At 39.7% G+C, this 19,278-nt stretch overlaps 1 protein-coding gene across 15 annotated transcripts in view; it reads right to left on the bottom strand.

The window, feature by feature from the left end:
- AHI1 (Abelson helper integration site 1) overlaps nt 1–19,278 on the bottom strand; it is a 198,298-nt gene that overhangs the window by 23,555 nt on the left and 155,465 nt on the right. The window lies entirely within an intron of this gene.

The following is a 19,278-nucleotide window of genomic DNA, read 5'->3' as shown; positions in this document are numbered from 1 at the left end:
CACATAGAAGGACGCCTGAGTGGCTCAGTAGTTAAGTGTCTGCCTTCAGCCTAGGGCACATCAGGCTCCCTGCATGGAGCCTGCTTCTCCCTATGCCTTTGCCTGTCTCTGCCTCTCTGTGTATCTCTCATGAATAAATAAAATCTTAAAAAAATAAATAAAATTCACATAGAAAATACACATTGTTCCTATGTTAAAGTTTTGAGTTATATACAAATGAAAGGGATATACCATATCTATTTAATTACTTAAATTAAAAAAAATCTCAAAAACAAAAACAAAATGAAAGAAAAGGAGTACAACCTTTTCTTTCAGGGTTAAGTTGTCTGAGCGACTACTGCTTTCCAAGCCTTATCTTTCCTGAAGCTTATTTCGCTTTGTAGATTTCCTCCTTCACAATCAGATTTCTGCAAGATTTGCACTGAATATCTTAAAACAGGTATTACTTATCATCACAAAGATTTCAAGAGGATATTGTTTTCTGGATCATAATTATGTCATATTATTGCTATTTCTATAGCTTTAAATAAAGCACAGGATAAAAACAAGAATAAAAGAACAAGAAGACTTTGTGGTGAAAGGTGGATGTTGTAGCAAGTGACTCAATTTCACAAAACAACAAAAGAATCAGTAACACCTTGATTTTCCTCTACAGGTGAAGATGATTGGACTCAGTTAAAATGTGGGGAAAAAATACAAACAACGAAAAATTCAATTTAAGGACTAATTCAGACTACAAACAGTCTATCTGCCCTCAACTCGACAGAGTAAGAAGTAAAGAAAGCCATCAAAATCTAAACTCAGCATCAATTATAACTGAATTTCTTTAGTTTTGCCCTAGACTTATGAAATAAATTCCAAACACAGCAAATTAATTTGATACTAATTTTATTTTTTTATATGGTCTAGTAAGTATTACTTCTATCTCTTTGCCCATGGCAAGGCCAGTATCTTATCATAAATGTATGTATAATGTGTGAAACTTTGTAAAACTCCGGATTAAAAAAACCCTCAACATAACAGCTCTAATAAGAATTGGAACCTACTCCAAAGGTTGAGGGAAAAGAAGACAGGTAATAATACATCACTGTTAAGTCAATGTTACTTTTAATTATTTGTGACCCTGACAAATGAGTAACAATGTATTGCCACGTGCAGGTCTTACCAAACCTGCTTTTAATAGACTGTTCATGTAAAATGGGTGCTGTCATGCCCTCAAAAAGTGTCTTAAGTGGGTTTAACACCGTCCCTGCTCTTTCCTACTGTATACTGTGTTACAGTGACTGGCACACCCAAGTCCTTTTTCATGGCTTGTGTTCAAATCCTATGAATCCCAAGTTAACAGGGTATCCACATTACAAAGTTTTAATCCTTATTTGTTAAAGGACACTTATTTAATTCGGACCAATATTCCACTTCTAAACACCTTTACTCACTCATTCCTTGGTCTCAGCAGCAGCACGTCATATGGGTAGTTACTCATGGAGGCAGAAGGAGGGGGAAGAAGGAGGTGTCTCTGTGAGCTGTTTTGTTTCATTTTTTTCTTTTAACATAAAAGCCCCCAAGGCTAGAACACGATCAGCCCGTAAGCACCACCCCCACCATCAACAAGGCCAAGGAGCACCACTACCCTTCTTTCCCTCCTGTCCACGCACACCTCTCAGTTTTTGTGACTCTGTTTCCTCTTCATGGATACCCTTGATTTGGAGAGGAGGGGATGAAGAGGGGAAGATGAGCAAATCAAAGGAGATGAATGAAAGGATCAGAATCCAGAGGCTCCTGCTTCCCAAACCCTCACAGCTTCTCCATGATGCTTTTACATTTAGATGCAGTGAGACTTAAACATGAAAGGAATGATTAATGGCATGATTTTAAGTGCCTCCACTTTCATGGAGATTTACAAAGAAAACAACTCATAAATAGCTCTGTAAAAGAGAAATGAGCCATGCAAACAACTCACCCAAAATTTTCTGTAAACTTGAAGAATGAATGTAAAATTAGGTAAATGTTCAAGCAATGTCTGTTGCAGCTAGCACACTAGTGAGCTTTAAATAAGGCAAATTTAAGATACAGTAGGACTCTATATTTACATGCTGTTTATAATACCTTCTGATAGTTCTCCATTGCCCATATAATTAATATCTGTAATTTACTTATACTCACTTTAAGGAATTTAAAAAAAGAGGAAAACCACCATCCACCAGAGCTGGTGGTTAAGTTCCAGTCTTGGCTCTGTCATTAACTTTCTCTGTTAATGAGCACAGCCACTTAACTTCTCTTGGGATCTGTTTTTCACTTGAAAATGAACAAGACGGGGCTCAGAGTAAAAGCATGAACTCTACGGTAGTAGCACTGTTCTTGTATTTTACAGATGAGGAAATGGAGGCCCAGAGTCACCAAGCTTACAGAAGTAGCCTGAAGGGTACAGTTCTGTTTTCTTCAAACTGATTTTTTTTTTTTTCAGAACAGTTTTGTTTGAGAGCCTTATATATAAACACTTAAATGTAGAATTACTCTAAGTGAAGCTAGGTTTGGTGGTCTGGGAAACCCTGTCTTCCCAGCCCAACTCCCCAGAGCCCTAAAGAATAGGATTCTACAAAAGAGAGTTTATAGACAACTGGACTAGAGAAGCTCGCCTAGATTTCCTCTGTTGCTAAAACTCTGTTTCCAGGAGCACAATTTTATAACTTTATATATTCATATGTTTGCTGTTGATTCTTTGGTTTATGATTCATTATTTGTAATTGATTATGTAAATTATGATGCATTTCCTTAAGGACAAAATATTTCCCTACATGAAGACACAGTTTTTTTTTTTAAAAAGATTTTATTTATTTATTCTTGAGAGATAGAAGGAGAGACAGAGCCAGAGACACAGGCAGAGACATAGCCAGAGACACAGGCAGAGGGAGAAGCAGGCTCCATGCACCGGGAGCCTGACGTGGGATTCGATCCCGGGTCTCCAGGATCGCGCCCTGGGCCAAAGGCAGGCGCCAAACCGCTGCGCCACCCAGGGATCCCCAAAGACACAGTTTTGAAACAAAACCTCAGTGCCTGGGTGGCTCAGTGGTTGAGCGTCTGCCTTTGACTCGGATTATGATCTCGCGGTCCTGGGATTGAGTCCCACATCGGGCTCCCTGTGGGGAGCCTACTTCTCCCTCTGCCTATGTCTCTGCCTCTTTCTCTGTGTCTTTCATGAATAAATAGATGAAATCTTAAAAAAAAAAAAAGAGGGGGGATCCCTGGGTGGCGCAGTGGTTTGGCGCCTGCCTTTGGCCCAGGGCGCGATCCTGGAGACCTGGGATCGAATCCCACGTCGGGCTCCCGGTGCATGGAGCCTGCTTCTCCCTCTGCCTATGTCTCTGCCTCTCTCTCTCTCTCTCTCTCTCTCTCTCTCTGTGTGTGTGTGTGTGACTATCATAAATAAATAAAAATTAAAAAAAAAAAAAAAGAGGGATTGTGAGATTGGATTTAAAAAATATAAAACAAAATGCGAAGGTCTTCACCTTGGTTCACGATTTGTAGTTTTCAGTACTAATTAAAACAACAACAACAACAACAACAACAGATATTTATGAAACGCTACGCTGTGAGGCACTGTGCTACACATCCTGGGGTATAAGCTGAGTAGACTGTAAGAGTTTATGATATAATGGGGAAAGATGTGGATACAACCAACAAAGCAGAGGGGGACAAACATTATGATAAAGGTAAAAAAGGAAATGTGTGGAAATAAAGGAACAGAAGCCCTGAATCGTAACTTGAGGTTTTTGAGAAGGATTCACAGAGGAGGCAGCCCCAGCAGCTCAGTGGTTAGTACCGCCTTCGGCTCAGGGCCTGATCCTGGAGATTTGGGATCAAGTCCCATATTGGGCTCCCTGCTTCTCCCTCTGCCTGTATCTCTGCCCCCCCCTCTTTCTCTCTGTGTCTCTCATGAATAAATAAATAAAATCATTATTTTTTTAAATAAAATCTTAAAAAAAAAGTATTCACAGAGGATGGAGCATTTAGCAAGATCTTAAGAGATGAATTGCAATTCTGGTAATTGGAGAGGCACAAAAAACACTACAGTTCAAGAAAACAGGGTGAGCAAAGGTTTGAAGAATGTCTTCAGGGCAGCCTACTCAGGATGAGAAGATGAAAAGTAGGTCAGAATTCAATTCAATCTTCAAGGTGTGGGATCTAGATAAACATTTACGAGATTTGGACCTTATAGACAATGTTGAGCCAACTATGATTTCTGAGCCAGTAGGTCACATGACTTGATTTCTATTTTGGCAAAGTATCTCATCTCCAGTAGGCTGGGAACAGGTGGATCAAAGGTGGGAGAATGGAAGTGATGACTGCTAAAGGCAGGGACCAAGGGGCCATTTCATGCCAATGTGATGATCTCTCTGTGTTCTCTCCTCTCTGTTCACTTTTTAAAAAAGCTGACATCCCTAATTACCTTCTGCCCTTTGTCCTTTCCATTCTCTATATTCCTCTGTTCCCATGTATTTAAGCAGTGTGTTTAGGTTAATGACTTCCAAATCAATACCATGAAACCAGATCTCAAGTTTTCTTTAAAATGATTTGGCAATCGCCAGTTTTTAGCAAATTCTGTATACACATTTTTTTTTTTCCCCTGAAAACTCACTTCGTTACATCAAAACTACCTAGGAAGTCTGAGTTTTCAGCACATCTCTCCTGAGTTCCATAGATGCTCACAAGATATCTGCAATTGGCTGCCGCAAAGACACTGTCAACTTTGTGAGTCTCCAATTGAAGTGATGCTTATATTCTTATGCCCCAAGATGTTCACATCAGAAACCTAGATTCTTCTTTTATTTTCACATGGATTTAGTCACCATTGTGTTTGGCTTGAATTATTGCTTCTCCTGCTCTTACTTCCTTTAGTGCTGCTTTTCCCCAGTTTTTTCAGAGTTTCTGACGTCAGCTTGCTTTTGTTTTTTGTTTTTTTCTTTTTTTGAGAGAGAGAGAGAACACGAGCTTGGGGGTGGGGGAGGAGAGGGAAAAAGAGAATCCTAAGTAGGTTCCACACCCAGCGCAGAGCCCGATGGGCTTGGTCTCACTACTCAGATCATGACCTGAGCCAAAAGAGTTGGACGCTTACTGACTGAGCCACCCAGGCACCTCTAGAGTGAGCTTTTGAAACAATCAATTTGATCATGCTGTCTTCCATGCTTTAAATCCTCCGGTGGCTCCCTACTTCCTACAGGATAAAATCCAGCTTCTTAACATGCCATATAGGAACCTTCTTAATCCTGTCCACTTGTTCAGCTTCAGCACTTTCTATTTTTAAACTTTGCATCTCAAGCCCAAGCCATGATGAAATACTTGTGGTGGCCCCAGTACACCATGCCTTCGTATGGATCTGTTCAGTCTACCAGGAATGCCCTTCCTCCCGTGAAACTCAATTTGGAAATCAATTCTTCTGAAAAGGTTTCTTGACCTCACCAAGCTTAGGTCAGGGACCATTTCTATTTGTTCTTCTTGCATTTCATGCAGAAGTCTATTATCCTCTTGTGTTGCAAAACCCCGGTGTTTGACTATCTGCCAGCTCTTTCAAGAGAAAAATCCCTAAAGGAGGAGGCAGATGATGGGCATATCAGATCAGATATTCCAGAATGATATTTACATAAAAATTTCTAGTAGGCAATTAGAAATACACATTGGGGATTCAGGGAGCCCGAGGTATAGATATAGAATTTGATACATTTGAAATACCAAAGTATTATCTGCAACTATGGGGGTAGAAGAGATAATCTAGAAAAAATATGTTAAAGAAAAATATAAAACAACCACAAAAAAGATGGAGCAGCGTGTATGTTGGAAAAGGTTTGTATTACAGTGGCAGGCCGAGCCAGAGAAGGAGAAAGGGGCAGGAAGGGCAGTGTTACAAAAGGAAAGAGAAGCAGCTGGGAGACAGTGGTGGTAATGACCCACAACTTTGGGGGTATTTCTTTACTTGGTCTATTAACAGCTGGGTTTGGTCCTTCCTCCACTCTGCACTTTATCCCTTGTTCCTACCCGTACTGTGACCAGAGTCGACTTTCCAATTTTCCTGGTGAGCATTTCTGGCCACGTTAGGGCTTTTGCACACGTGGTTTCTGGTGTCTCAAATGTGTCCTCTTCATAAAAACTAACCATCTACCTCTCGCCACATGGCCTCATAACATACTGTCCTTTCACTGCTCATATGCTTCCTTTCATGAGTCACTAATTACAATGACTTTCACTCACTAGACTGTAACTTCTATAAGTGGAGGGGCTGTTACTGTTTAATTTGCTCTTATACCATTCAGACAACACCCCACCACAGTGCCTGGGAAAACAGCAGGCATTCAACACACAGGTGTGAAATAAATAATGAAGATGTCAAAGGAGTGGAGGGATGAGGATGGGGATCACTGATGGGGTGAGAGCTAGAAGAATGTGGGATGGCAAAATGACCAAAATTACAAGTAGGGGGATGCCTGGGTGGCTCAGCAGTTGGGCGTCTGCCTTTGGCTTTCGGCATGATCTGGGAGTCCCGGGGATGGAGTTCCACATTGGGCTTCCTGCATGAAGCCTGCTTTTCCTTCTGCCTATGTCTCTGCCTCTCTGTGTAACTCTCATGAATAAATAAGTAAAATCTTAAAACAAAACAAAACAAAACAAAACAAAATTACAAGTGGAGGGATCAACTATAGAAATGTGCTTCTTTCATTGAGATTTGAAAGCAGCTGGAGAAGGAAGGTGAAACTAACAGAAATACAGAGAAAGTAGAGATGAGAAGTAGAGAAAATTCATGTCTAATGACTTCTCTTTCAAGAAGAAGAGACAGTCAGGGGCGCCTGGGTAGCTCAAGCAGTTGAGTGTCTGCCTCTGGCTCAGGGCGTGATCCTGGGGTCCTGGGATGGAGTCCTACATTTGGGCTCCTCGTGGGGAGCCCGCTTCTCCCTCTGCCTATGTCTCTGCCTTTCTGTGTCTCTCATGGATAAATTAAAAAAAAAAAAAATATATATATATATATATTTTTTTTTTTTAAAGAAGAGACAAAGTCAACTTGGGAGTAAGAGATTAGGGACTTGACAATATCTTTAAGAGGGTATGGGCACCTGAATGGCTCAGTCAGTCAAGTGTCTGCCTTCAGCTCAGGTCATGATCCCAGGGTCCTAGGATTGAGGCCCACATTGGGCTCCCTGCTCAGGGGGGAGCCTGCTCCTCTCTCTCCCTCTGCCCCTTTCTCCTCCCATTCGTGCACATGTGCGCTCTCTTTCATTCTCTCAAAATAAATAAGTAAAATCTTTAAAAAGTGTGCTTAGTCACATGCTCCAAATACTATACGTGTCCAGCATCAAACTGGTAAATAATTTCTGCTTCCATGCATTTATTTCCTGGTGGCCCAAGAGAGACCGGATTCAAGGAGAATGAAAAATGACTGCAGATAACAGGAAGGGCAGGAAGCATCAAACACCACTTCCACTTCTCTTTCTTTAATTCCTGCAAACTACGGGATCACCTGGCTCTTCCATCCCTTCTGTGACTGCACTGTCACAGCGATGGGAGATTAAGGAAGGAAGCTGGAGAGACTGTCAGAGACCTAACCATTTTATGAAGGCCATCCCAGCCCCCTGTGCACTGCTGAATATCCAGTGCATGCAATGCCAGGCTGTGGGCTTTCATGGGGCTCAGGGTTGACGTGCGAGAGTCGTCGTTACCTCAGCACAGCTGCTCCTATTCGTCTACCTGCTCCTTCTGTTGCTCAATAAACATTCTTTGGCCACCTGCTTTGCACGAGATGCTGGCAATTCAATTCTGAACATGACATAGTCCCTGCCTTCAAGGAAGTTTGAGCCCTTTTATTTCCATCCAGTGAAGAATAAATAAATAGGAGAAAAAAGTCAGACACATGAGCTATGCTAGAAGTTGCAGGTTATATTTTTTTTTCCTTTTAAACCAACTCCTTTTGCCTGAACTTTTCCTTCTTCATCTTTTTTTTTCCTTCTTCATCTTTATTATAAAGACTTAACAGGTTTTCTGAAACAGCTATGAACTTTTAATAAAGTTTCAAAATGCAACTGATCCTCATTATTTGTGCATTGCCTGTTTGCAAATTCGCCTTCTCACACCACAGCTCTCATTTGTAATCCCAGATCGATACCTGAGGTGTTTTTTTTACAGCGACTAAACACATGCACATGCGCAGAGTGCTGAAAATCTGAACTGCCTGATGCACACAATCCTAGTTGAGGTTGGAACACTAGAAACTTCTAATGCTTTGGCATGTTTCAAATGTTCTAAATAAATACTGTATATAAGTATCCTTTCTGTGGCCTATTTATTGTTCTGGTTTTCACATTTTTGAGTTTTACTGGTGATTCTGTGGTTTAAAATGATCCTTAAGCAATGTGCTGAAGTATTGCCTAGTGTGACTACATGCAAGAAGGCTGATGTGCCTTAGATTAAATATATGTGTCAACTGAGCTTCGTTTAGGCACAAGTTTGAGTACTCTGGATAGGAGTTCAATTTTAATGAATCAACAATATATATTAAATAAAGTGTCCTTATACTTTATACTAGCTGATGAAAATGTGACCAGAGGCTCACAGGAACCTAATCCTGTATTTTTCCTAGGAGCACTGGTTCACTAGTCACTAATTCAATGTTCATGGTGAATTCAGAGAACATAACTACTATGAACAATGAGAATCTACTCTGTGTTTTTCAGCATGGCTTCCATGTATTCACCAAATCACTATTTTACTGTTCTTCAACCGCTACCTTCTCTGTTCTTCTCAGATCCTGACAGATCTATGAAGTTTTTGGGAGTTCTCTCCCAATCAAATCACAAACATTTATTGAGAATATTCTATATGTAATGTACAAAGGTGAGGAAATTTGGAGGGAATAGAGTTACTGGGAAGTTGATTCCCATTGGTTCACATAGCTGTGCACAATGCTTTAGAAGCTGCTGTAGAGTCAGGTCAACTCAGACTTGATATCCAGCAATCAAGGGATCTAAAGTAGATATGTTATTCATCCAATGAGGCTGGAAGAGCATTCTCTAGCAAAATTCCATAACTCTCATGTCTACGTGAGAGGCTTTCAGAAAATAAAGGGCTATCTCCCGAAGATTAGTACATTTAGGGTAGGAACTGGCACCAGGATAATTCTGAGGCCTAGCAGTTTGAGAAGTATTAATGAGGCACATATCAAATTGGCAATTTATTGGGGTAGGAGAGCAAAAGACTAATTTTTGACTTGGGTGAATGAAGCTGACTTAGTGAGTACAGCTCAGTAGCCAATAAGCATAGACTGTTGCCATCGCCTCCCTCTCTTGTCTTCTTCCCTTTTTCTGGTTTGAATCTCGAATTCTTACCAGACCTACCCATCAAAGTTTCAATTTCCCTCCTGATAAACAATACTAAACAGACACAGTGAGGCTGTATCTCATAATTTAGAGAGGGCAAATGTATGTACAAATAACTTGGCACTGAGGTAGCAGGTGCTAAGTGTAATAAGACACAAACAATATGCCATGAGATTTGGGGGGAAAAGACTTCTCTGACCAAGTGGAGGTTCTGGCCAGTCTGCAGTCTAAATGAATGATTCCTTATTCCTCATCATTTCAACATGTGTACATATGCATGTAAATCCATATTAGTTTAAACAAAATTGTTCAGTGAGGTTGCTTTTTAACTTCGCTCTTTACAACTTTTTAATAGTTTTACATTTACTACGTATACCTGAGCTAAGCGTAAACCACACTTACGTTCTACCAACATTTATAATGTAAAATTTATTAGATATAATAGACTGAATATACGTGGTATTTGTGATAATTACAAAAGTTGTAACAGAAAATGTGACCCACATTACAAGATTGTTCATATGGGAAAATTCAATTTGAAACGTAATTTAGACTTACATTTGCCAGTGAATTTAAGGATAGGGCAATATCTGACCTCATGATCTTGGCCTGGGCATGTTTTTCTACAGCTATCTTGGGAATAATACTGCTTTCTAGTCAGTGACTCTGCAAGCTGGTATCACGTGAGCAGAGAAGATTTTCTTACAAAGGAGATGTCAACCTCTGGAGGTCTATCAAGCATTCTATATTTTTTCTGTGTAAGACACAGCAGTGTATAACAGAGGCTGCTACTTCAACATATCCACAGTGATGGGGAAGCATAAATAGGAGTAAAAAGAAAGAAGAGGCTCATTAAGCCCAGAAAAGTTCTGCCTATAGAAGAGTGATAAAAGCAAATCTGTTCCAATGTGTTGTATTGTATGCAGGGTTTGTGTGGATAAAAGAGACTTAAATTAAAAAAAAGGGGGATCCCTGGGTTGCTCAGTGGTTTGGCGCCTGCCTTTGGCCCAGGGTGCGATCCTGGGGTCCCGGGATCGAGTTCCCCGTCGGGCTCCCGGCACGGAGCCTGCTTCTTCCTCCTCCTGTGTCTCTGCCTCTCTATGTCTATCATAAATAAATAAATCTTTAAAAAAAAATTAAAAAAAGTTCATTCCTTTGTATGTTGACTAAAAGAGAACCGTGTTAAAATCAGAGAGCATTATGGCATTATTGAGACTCCTAAGTGATGACAAGAACATTAGCATACAGTTAATTTCTAAGGCAAAGGAAATAAATGGTACTCAAGAGCTATCTACATGTAAGTGAGAGACATTTTATATATACCCCTGCTGAGTCTCACATGGTCGGGATATATTTTCATGTGAAGCTATTGTTTTTAGGTAGGACAGTCTATAACTCCAACACCACTACTTAACTACTTCCCAGAAATGGAAAGATGAAGGCAAAATTTCAGTAACCTTAAAATAAGAACTGTAATTTGTACATAACAATATTTTACATTTATAAAGTTAAAACAGAGCAGCAGTTCTCAACTGAACAGGGGATATCTGACAATGTCTGGAAGACATTATTGATTGTCACAACAAGAGGGGATTAGTGCTTCTGGTATCTAGTGGATATAGGCCAGGGATGCTGCCAAACATCCTACAATACACACACAATACATTCCCTCAAACAAAGAATTATCTAGCCCAAAATGCCAGTGTGCCAACGTTAAGAAACCCTGGAGTGCTTGATGAAACAAGAAGAACAGCAGCGTTAGGGTATTAGAGAACTTCAGAAAAAAAAAGACATGCTGATAGTAGAGTCAGAAGACAGAGTGACTGATAATAATCAATTCTGCCGCTATCTAAAGGACAATTTACAACTAGGAATGACTGGTGGGAAGTTCTCCCAACAATATCTTATTTTATTTTAGATCTGTGATAGATTATTAAAGGGATGTTGCTGATATTTAGGTTAACCTTTGAAAATATCATCATGAAGAACAAACATATTATTATTCTGTCATACAACTGTAAAAGTTACAGTAAGAGTAATGGGCCAAGTGGAACATAGGTTTGGCCTAGTACAGTATCACTCATTTTACACTTTTTACATACTCAGATACAGTGGAGGCTCCCAAGGGATTCTTTCTAGCCCCCTTATTTTGAAACTGGCAATTTATCTAGGTCCTGGCCCAGGCTAGATAAACTGAGAAGGCAAGTTGTCAGTGTGGTCTCACTGTGCTGAGGGTTAAGAGGGTGCTGGAAACACAGAGGGGAACTGCCCTAAATTGCAAGTAACATAGCTGCTGAGGGGAAGAGACAGAGCAGGGGCTGAGGTATACATGTCAGATACACTAGGAGAAGGAGAGTAAAAGGAGAATGAGTAGTAAAACTGGTCACTGGACCTGTAAGAAGGTCAAGACTGTGTGGTTTCCTTTCAAGGTAAGAGATTCTGGAGGCTTTTAGCGTTTCTTCATGTAGAACATTTAGGAACATTACTGTTGGGAACATAGTCTGTGGGTGTGAGGTGACTCCCACTTGCTTTGCTGTCACATCATCGGGATTTACTTACTTTCTCTGCAGAATATGTTCTCTCGACTAACAGAAAAAATTTAAATGTAAATAATGATTTTTGAAATTAATATTTTTTCTCAAAATATTTGTTATTGAAACAAATTAATGAAGAAAAATACATATCAGTATCATCTGCATTGAGATTCTTCATGGGACACAAATAAGAACCTTTTTAAAATTTACCTTGTAAGTTAAGATTTTGGGTTAGTTCTCTTCAGACAAAGGAAGAAAACTTTAAATATTCCTGAAATCTTTAAAAAAGATTTTATTTGTTTGGGAGAGAGAGTTAGTGAGAGAGAGCATGAGTGGGGAGAGGGGCAGAGGGAGAAGCAGACTCTTTGTTGAGCAGAAAGCCCCAAGTGGAGCTCCATCACAGAACCCCAGGATCATGACCTGAGCTGAAGGCAGATGCTTAACCAACTGAACCACCCAGGTGCCCCAAATACTCCCGAATTTTTAAAACAAATCCAAACGTAAGTTAATTTTTATCTGTTTCATAAAACAAATCAGAGATAAATCAGTGTATTTTCTTTGATAAAAAGAATTACTAAAGTTAAAAAAAGACATAAATCAGTATTATTCTTTAGCAATAGGAAGGAGGCAATAAAGTTATGATTGTATTTTCAATGATTTAGTGTACATTTACTAACTTTTGATATTTGGAAAATCTGTTTAAACATACCAAAAAATAAGCACTATGTATTATAAACAGGTTGTTGGATTTAACATAATAAAATTATTTCTGTGGTTAAAAATAATTCACCATGCACTCTTGATACAAGAACCAGTAAATGGAATTTTTTTTTTTTCTGTATGAGGTGATTTTTGAAAATAGTGATATACAGCACAATTAATCCAGGCTTAATGAATTATCTGTCTCCTTTTGGAATGAAGAAGGTAACTGAAACTTAGATATTCTGTAGATGAAGACAGACACATGTACCTTGATGGCAACTTATTTACTGCCTACTGTTTTATTTAACAGTAGGTTGACAAAATTACCAACATAAAATTTCCTGTGCATTGTATACTTGGAAGAGGAACTACCATTTAACTGATGCTTCTGCATCTTCTGTTTTGCTTTGGACTACACAAGAAAAAAGCTGTTCCTGCATAAAACTGGAGTCTGCACTTTGGTTTGGGGATAGCTCTTTTGAATAAGCCCAGACTACTCTCACTGATTCTCGAAGCTAATACTGGAAATAATTAAAACACTCTTTTCCTCCGGGGAGGAGCTGAGGTATAATGGATATTTTTATAATTATATTGAAATGGCAAAACCAATAAATATTATTCTTTTAATGAGTTTTTCAAGAAAGACAAACAAAAACATCACAGTAAGTCTCCATACCCTAAAATGATTGAACATTCCTATGCACAATTATTACTATATGTCTGGCATTTATTCAAAAACATACTTAGTAGTGTCAGTGTTCAAACATTTATAGAGTAGAAGGTACTCTTCCGCTTTGGGTTTCATTTTGAGGAAAAAAAACCCAAGCATTTCCAGAAACTTAAAAAAACTGGGCATTTTAGGAATTAAAACAAAAAGGAAATTGGGCATTTCAGTATCTTGAAACTTAAAAAAGAAATCTATTTTAAGTGTCTGCTAATATATCTAGGATATATTGGTGGAAGAAAAAAATCGGAATATTAAGTATGATCCTAGTTTCACCGAGAAAAAGAACAAACATGAATAAAGACATGTGTGCTCATATTTGCAGAAAACATTTTTAACAGGACATGGAAGAAACTTATTAGAGTGAATAGAAATATTAACCAGAAGGGTTTTATTTTTAATTTATACTATATTATATTGGTTAAATTTTTAAGCCTATGAGCATATATTACTTTTATAGTAAAAAAACCTTAATATTATTAAAACAATTTTTAAATAGGAGTTTTATTGGAAACTTTCCTCCCCAAATAAACGGATGACATAGGTTAATGCTTAGGCTAGCAAAAATAAAAAGATGAAGAAAAAATAAGGTCCAAAATACAACACAAATAAACCAAGGCTATCAGTCAGCACTATTTTTTTTTTTTAAACTTTGTAGTTTTTTTTCCCCTCTGTGATGGAACCAATATTTTCCTTCTATTAGATGCAAACTGACAGCATATCATGCTAACAATGTTCTGGAGTGAGCCTGAGGGAAACATTCTCCTCCTGCTCCGAGGTCTAGGTAACCAGGGATATGTCTGGGGACTCCCAGATCAACTCCCCATGACAGACCAGGGAGTCCCACCTCAAGCTCTGTGCCTGCCTCCTGCCTGGGAGAGCCCGATGCTATTATCACCCACTGACACTGCAGTTAACTTGAGGAAAAGCTGGGAGGTACCTGGGGGCTTGCAGCAATGGGACAGGTGTGTTCCACTTGGACAGACTTGAAGGATTCAGCAGCTGTCAAGCTTCTAAAAGGTATAATTTTACTTCTTATTCTATAGTTTGAATAGAAACTATTTGAATATTCAGTATTCAAATATATTTTAATAGAAAGAAGAAAGAAAACCACTGAGGCTTCCTTAAAAAAGTATAGAGAATATAATTCTAAAAACTTCCACATGGAGGTGGGTACCATGAAGAAGACACAAAACAGGAATATAAAAGCCAGTGTGACACAAAATGTAGCTGGCTGTGCAGGTAACAGCTGTCTGTGCTGCTGATGTGTTTGTGGGGAAAAAAAGGGCACTGGCCTGAGAACATGAAGGCAGCCCTCTTAATTGGGGTTGAACAACACTCTTGCAACTTTTCTGGATCTTAACTTCCTTATCTGTAAAATGAAGGAATTGACTAGAATCACTGTAGATGATCTCTAAGGTTCCTTCCAAGTCACCAATTCTGTAATTCTAAGAATTTAGGACCTTCCCCTCCCCAGTTCTAGGTACTTATGAAAGACTACTTTTCATATTCTTCTTTTTAATATATATGATGATAAATATAAAAGTTTACATGAAATTAAACATCTGATAGAATTTGTGGCAGGATCTTGATAAAATCAAACCATATATATTCTGATAAAGGAACTCGACTGAAGAAATAAAACTATGCCAGGTGCTAAGGAAGCCCAATGATAACATTTCTCAAGGGCTGGCTATTGGCATCATGACTCAGAGTGTACCCAAGGCATTTTGATTACCTGGGACAACATTGCTGTTTCTTCTTTTTACATAAGCAGAAATCATTCTTGATATTTTCCTGCAGAGGAAAGTCAAACATTATCTAACTATACATCTGGTACAACCCTAGGAGGAAAACCAGGTAGAGGATTCTATTTTAACACATAGATTAGACCAAGCAGATCAAATCATGCTTTTCAACAAAAGAAATCTATGAATCTTAAACTCTAAAGGTCACTTGAGTTCCCTCTCAACTATGAGAACTTTACTTCTCCCTTGCCTACATGGAGTCCTAACCTCTGCAACTTCCTTGATTTACCTATTTTAAGTTTTTGTTTTGTTTTGTTTTTACCTAATTTAAGTTTAAAAATGTTTTACATTGCATGTCTGCAAGTTCCTTGACATCTATTTAGAATCAGAGTTTGGCAGCAGTGGGATTAGCCTGAGGCAGACCTCAGGGTATTTGAAGAATTGGTCTGCTGGGATATAAATAATAAAGGTATATTTTAAGTATGGACATCAGTCTGTGAGAGGAAAAAGCAAAGCACAAAAACATAAAAAAAAAAAAAACAGCTAAGACTATGATGCAGTGAGTTCTTCTAAGTGGAGGGGGAGGGGCAGAGACAGTGAGAAGTGGGGATCTGAGAAGCAGGTGAGAGGTCTCTATCCACAGGATCATAGGCACATCAGGAAGAGAAAGGGGCAGAAAGGGCAGTACCAACTTCCCATGCAGCCAGTAAGATATTCCAATTTCCTTTATCTCCTCCAGCTGAGGCAGAACTAGTTCAAGGCCACTGCACACAGATGTGGGGGTTGAGTAACCCCAATTTTAAAGGTCAGCATGATGTGGAGTCAGGGATACCAGTAAGTTGCTATAAGTAAAGGTTCTGTCTTTCATAGTATCTCGGGCCGTTCATGACACAGGCTATGAATGTTGGCAGCTGTTACAATGACTCTCTGAGTTAATGTTATAAATGCTTTTACTGCATTAAATGTCTTCAGGTTGTACATTTACATTAGTAACTCCCTAAATTCTAAAATCTGGTGCTCAATTCCAAACAATGGATAATGTTACACATGTAGCATTTGCCCAAATTGCTTATCAATCCTTTGAAATGTATCCCCTGTTGTCTCCATACTGCCACAGGCAACCATTGCCATATGTCCTTGCTATGTTTGAAACTGGTGCTTCACCTAGAAACACTTTTTTCCCCTCAGTTCTTTGTAGCACAGGCTGTTCTCATATAACCCAATCACAAACCCCAGGAGTCTGGTAACACTGGTTCCCTCTTAGCTCTCTGTTGCTAATTTTAGGTTATTATACTTTCTTTTTTAGAAGTAATCTCTACACCCAATGTGGGACTTGAACTCACAACCCCAGAATCAAGAGTTGCATGCTCTACCAACTGACTCAGCCAGGTGCCCCAAAGGCTATTATACTTTCAAAACATACCTCCTTGGATGTCTTGACACCTGGCTACACTATCCTCTGTTTGTCTTTGCAGCTGTTACCTTCAGATCTTGTGGTCACTAACATAATGGTTCTCAATGTTGGCTGTGCATTAAAATAATCTGGAAAGCTTTTGAAATCCACGCATGCTGAGCTCACATTCCAGACCAATTAAATCATTTTGTGGGTATGAGGACAGGGATCAGTATTTATTTTTTTCATTTCTTAGGTGATTTCAATGTGAAGCCAAGGGTGAGACATCTGTTTTAACACAAGAATGAAGGACTTCGGCTCTTGGTTTACCAGTGTCCCCTTCATCCCAACTCTTGCAACCATCCCAGGATTTTATTTTATTTTATTTTAAATTTTTTTATTTATTTATTTATGATAGTCACACACAGAGAGAGAAAGAGAGGCAGAGACACAGGCAGAGGAAGAAGCAGGCTCCATGCACCGGGAGCCCGACGTGGGATTCGATCCCAGGTCTCCAGGATCGCGCCCTGGGCCAAAGGCAGGCGCCAAACCGCTGTGCCACCCAGGGATCCCGATCCCAGGATTTTAATATCCAAGGGAACAACCTGTGCACCACTCTGGGTCCTAGTTCCTTGGCCAGTTTAATTCTAATGTGTCCTTCAGCTTTTATACACTCTGTGAATTTATCATAAACTCAAGTTGCCTGACATCTGAAATATTAAATAAGCAAAAGAGTCTGGGTTTAAAGGCCACAGTTCCAGCCTGTTAACTCCTTTAGTGTAGAATACTCTGCGTCCAGCTGGGTGTGTGTAGCTTACTGCAACCTTACAGAGAACCTTGCTTTCTAAGTTGGCTAGTCTTCTGATTCCATGTCCTTTCCAAGTTGGCAGATCCTCCATGGAGTGTCTGTCACTCCAGTAACTCTCTTAACAACATTATCAAGTCTCTTATCCTCTTGTGCTTTACCACATTCACAAATGCTCCAAATATGTATCTAACTAAATATGCCCTCTCCACTGCTATGGCCAGGATGCTGAGTACTACTGAAGAAAAAAAATCCAACTACACAGAATTATGCTGCCTACATTTTTATGGTATCCAAACAGCAGCTCTCAGCATTACTCAGGAGCCTCTGTGTATGTTCCAAATGAGCTCCTGCTCTTACTACCCTTACAGGTACCCTAATGGCCATTATTCTTCCTGACTCCTTTAACTCTCACTTTTGAAGTGGACGTCTTTTATGCTTTGGAGAACATAATGATAGCCTTATTTTCCAGACTTCCACTCTATCAACTTATCTACTGATGTAGAGGGGGCACTGCTCTAAATTCAACACTGTTGATGTTTTTTGGCCAGATAATCCTTTGGTGGGGTGTAGGTTGCCCTGTACATTTTACATGTTTAGATATTTTACCTATGAGATGCCAGTAGCATCCCCCCACATGCATATATTTGCAAAAAAATTGTCAGACATTGCCAAATGTCTCCGGGGAGGCAAAATCACCATAGGTTGAGAACCACTGCTCTAAGCCAAGACTAATTTATCAACCGGTCTTTCTGATAAAAACCTCTTGCTTTCTCCAAGGTCCATATGTGCTTTCTTTATCTATCTCCAATCTGAACCTGTCCATTGGTTTTGTTTCCTTAATATATAATTTTACATGTCACTCCAGCATATAAAAAGTCATTCTTGGAAGTGTGTTACCCACTAGGCATTATGGGTCTTTTTTTCCTCCAAGTGAAGCTCCAGAAATGATGTTCATGAGTCCACTTGCTGAAGCCCCGTTCTACTCTTCTTTTTTTTTTTTTAGCCTTTGCCTTTATTTTAAAAAATTTATTTATGATAGTCACACACACACACAGAGAGAGAGAGAGAGAGAGAGAGAGGCAGAGGGAGAAGCAGGCTCCATGCACCAGGAGCCTGACGTGGGACTCGACCCCGGGTCTCCAGGATTGCGCCCTGGGCCAAAGGCAGGCGCTAAACCGCTGCGCCACCCAGGGATCCCTCGTTCTACTCTTCAATCCTTGTCTTACTAGTATCAATCTCTGATACTTCCACACAGGTGCCAGGGTTCTCCTGCTCACTAAATGCTTAAACAGCCTAACTGGCTATCTCTGACAATACGGACTACACCCTCCTTGAACCTCTCTCCTCCCCTGATTTCTACTTTTTTCTGGTTCTTCCTTCCACTTTGATTGATTATTCTTTCTTAATCTCTCCTCTTCCTCAGATTGTTCCTTAAACACTAGCGTTTTTTTTCTTAAGATTTTATATATTTATTCATTAGAAACAGAGAGAGAGAGAGAGGCAGAGACACAGGCAGAGGGAGAAGCAGGATCCACACAGGGAGCCTGATGTGGGACTCAATCTCGGGACTCCAGGATCACGCCCTGGGCCGAAGGCAGGTGCTAAACCGCCGAGCTACCCAGGGATCCCCAGACACTAGTGTTCATTTGGGATTCTGTCCCTGGCCTTTCTCTCAGAACTCTACAACTTTTTAAAAATTTTTATTATTTTTTTTACATTTGTTTTTATTTAAGTTCGATTTGCCAACATATAGTATAACACCCAGTGCTCATCCCATCAAGTGCCCTCCTCAGTACCCATCACCCAGTTACTCCATCATCCGCACACCTCCCTTTCTGCAACTCTTTGTTTCCCAGGGTACATCCCCCCCCCGCCCCCCGCTATCACCTTCTTTATAAGCTTCAACTCTTCCGCTATAATATAATGAATATACTAACTCCTCCTCATGTAATTTGAAGCCCTACCTTCTCTCAAATTCCAGTCCTGCATGTCTGACTCCCTAGGGAATATTTG

The sequence above is a fragment of the Vulpes vulpes genome, chromosome 1, assembly GCF_048418805.1.
Source record: "Vulpes vulpes isolate BD-2025 chromosome 1, VulVul3, whole genome shotgun sequence".
Classification (NCBI taxonomy): Eukaryota; Metazoa; Chordata; class Mammalia; order Carnivora; family Canidae; genus Vulpes; species Vulpes vulpes.
Note: the sequence above shows the minus strand (reverse complement) of the source record. Positions and strands in the feature narration are given on the sequence as shown.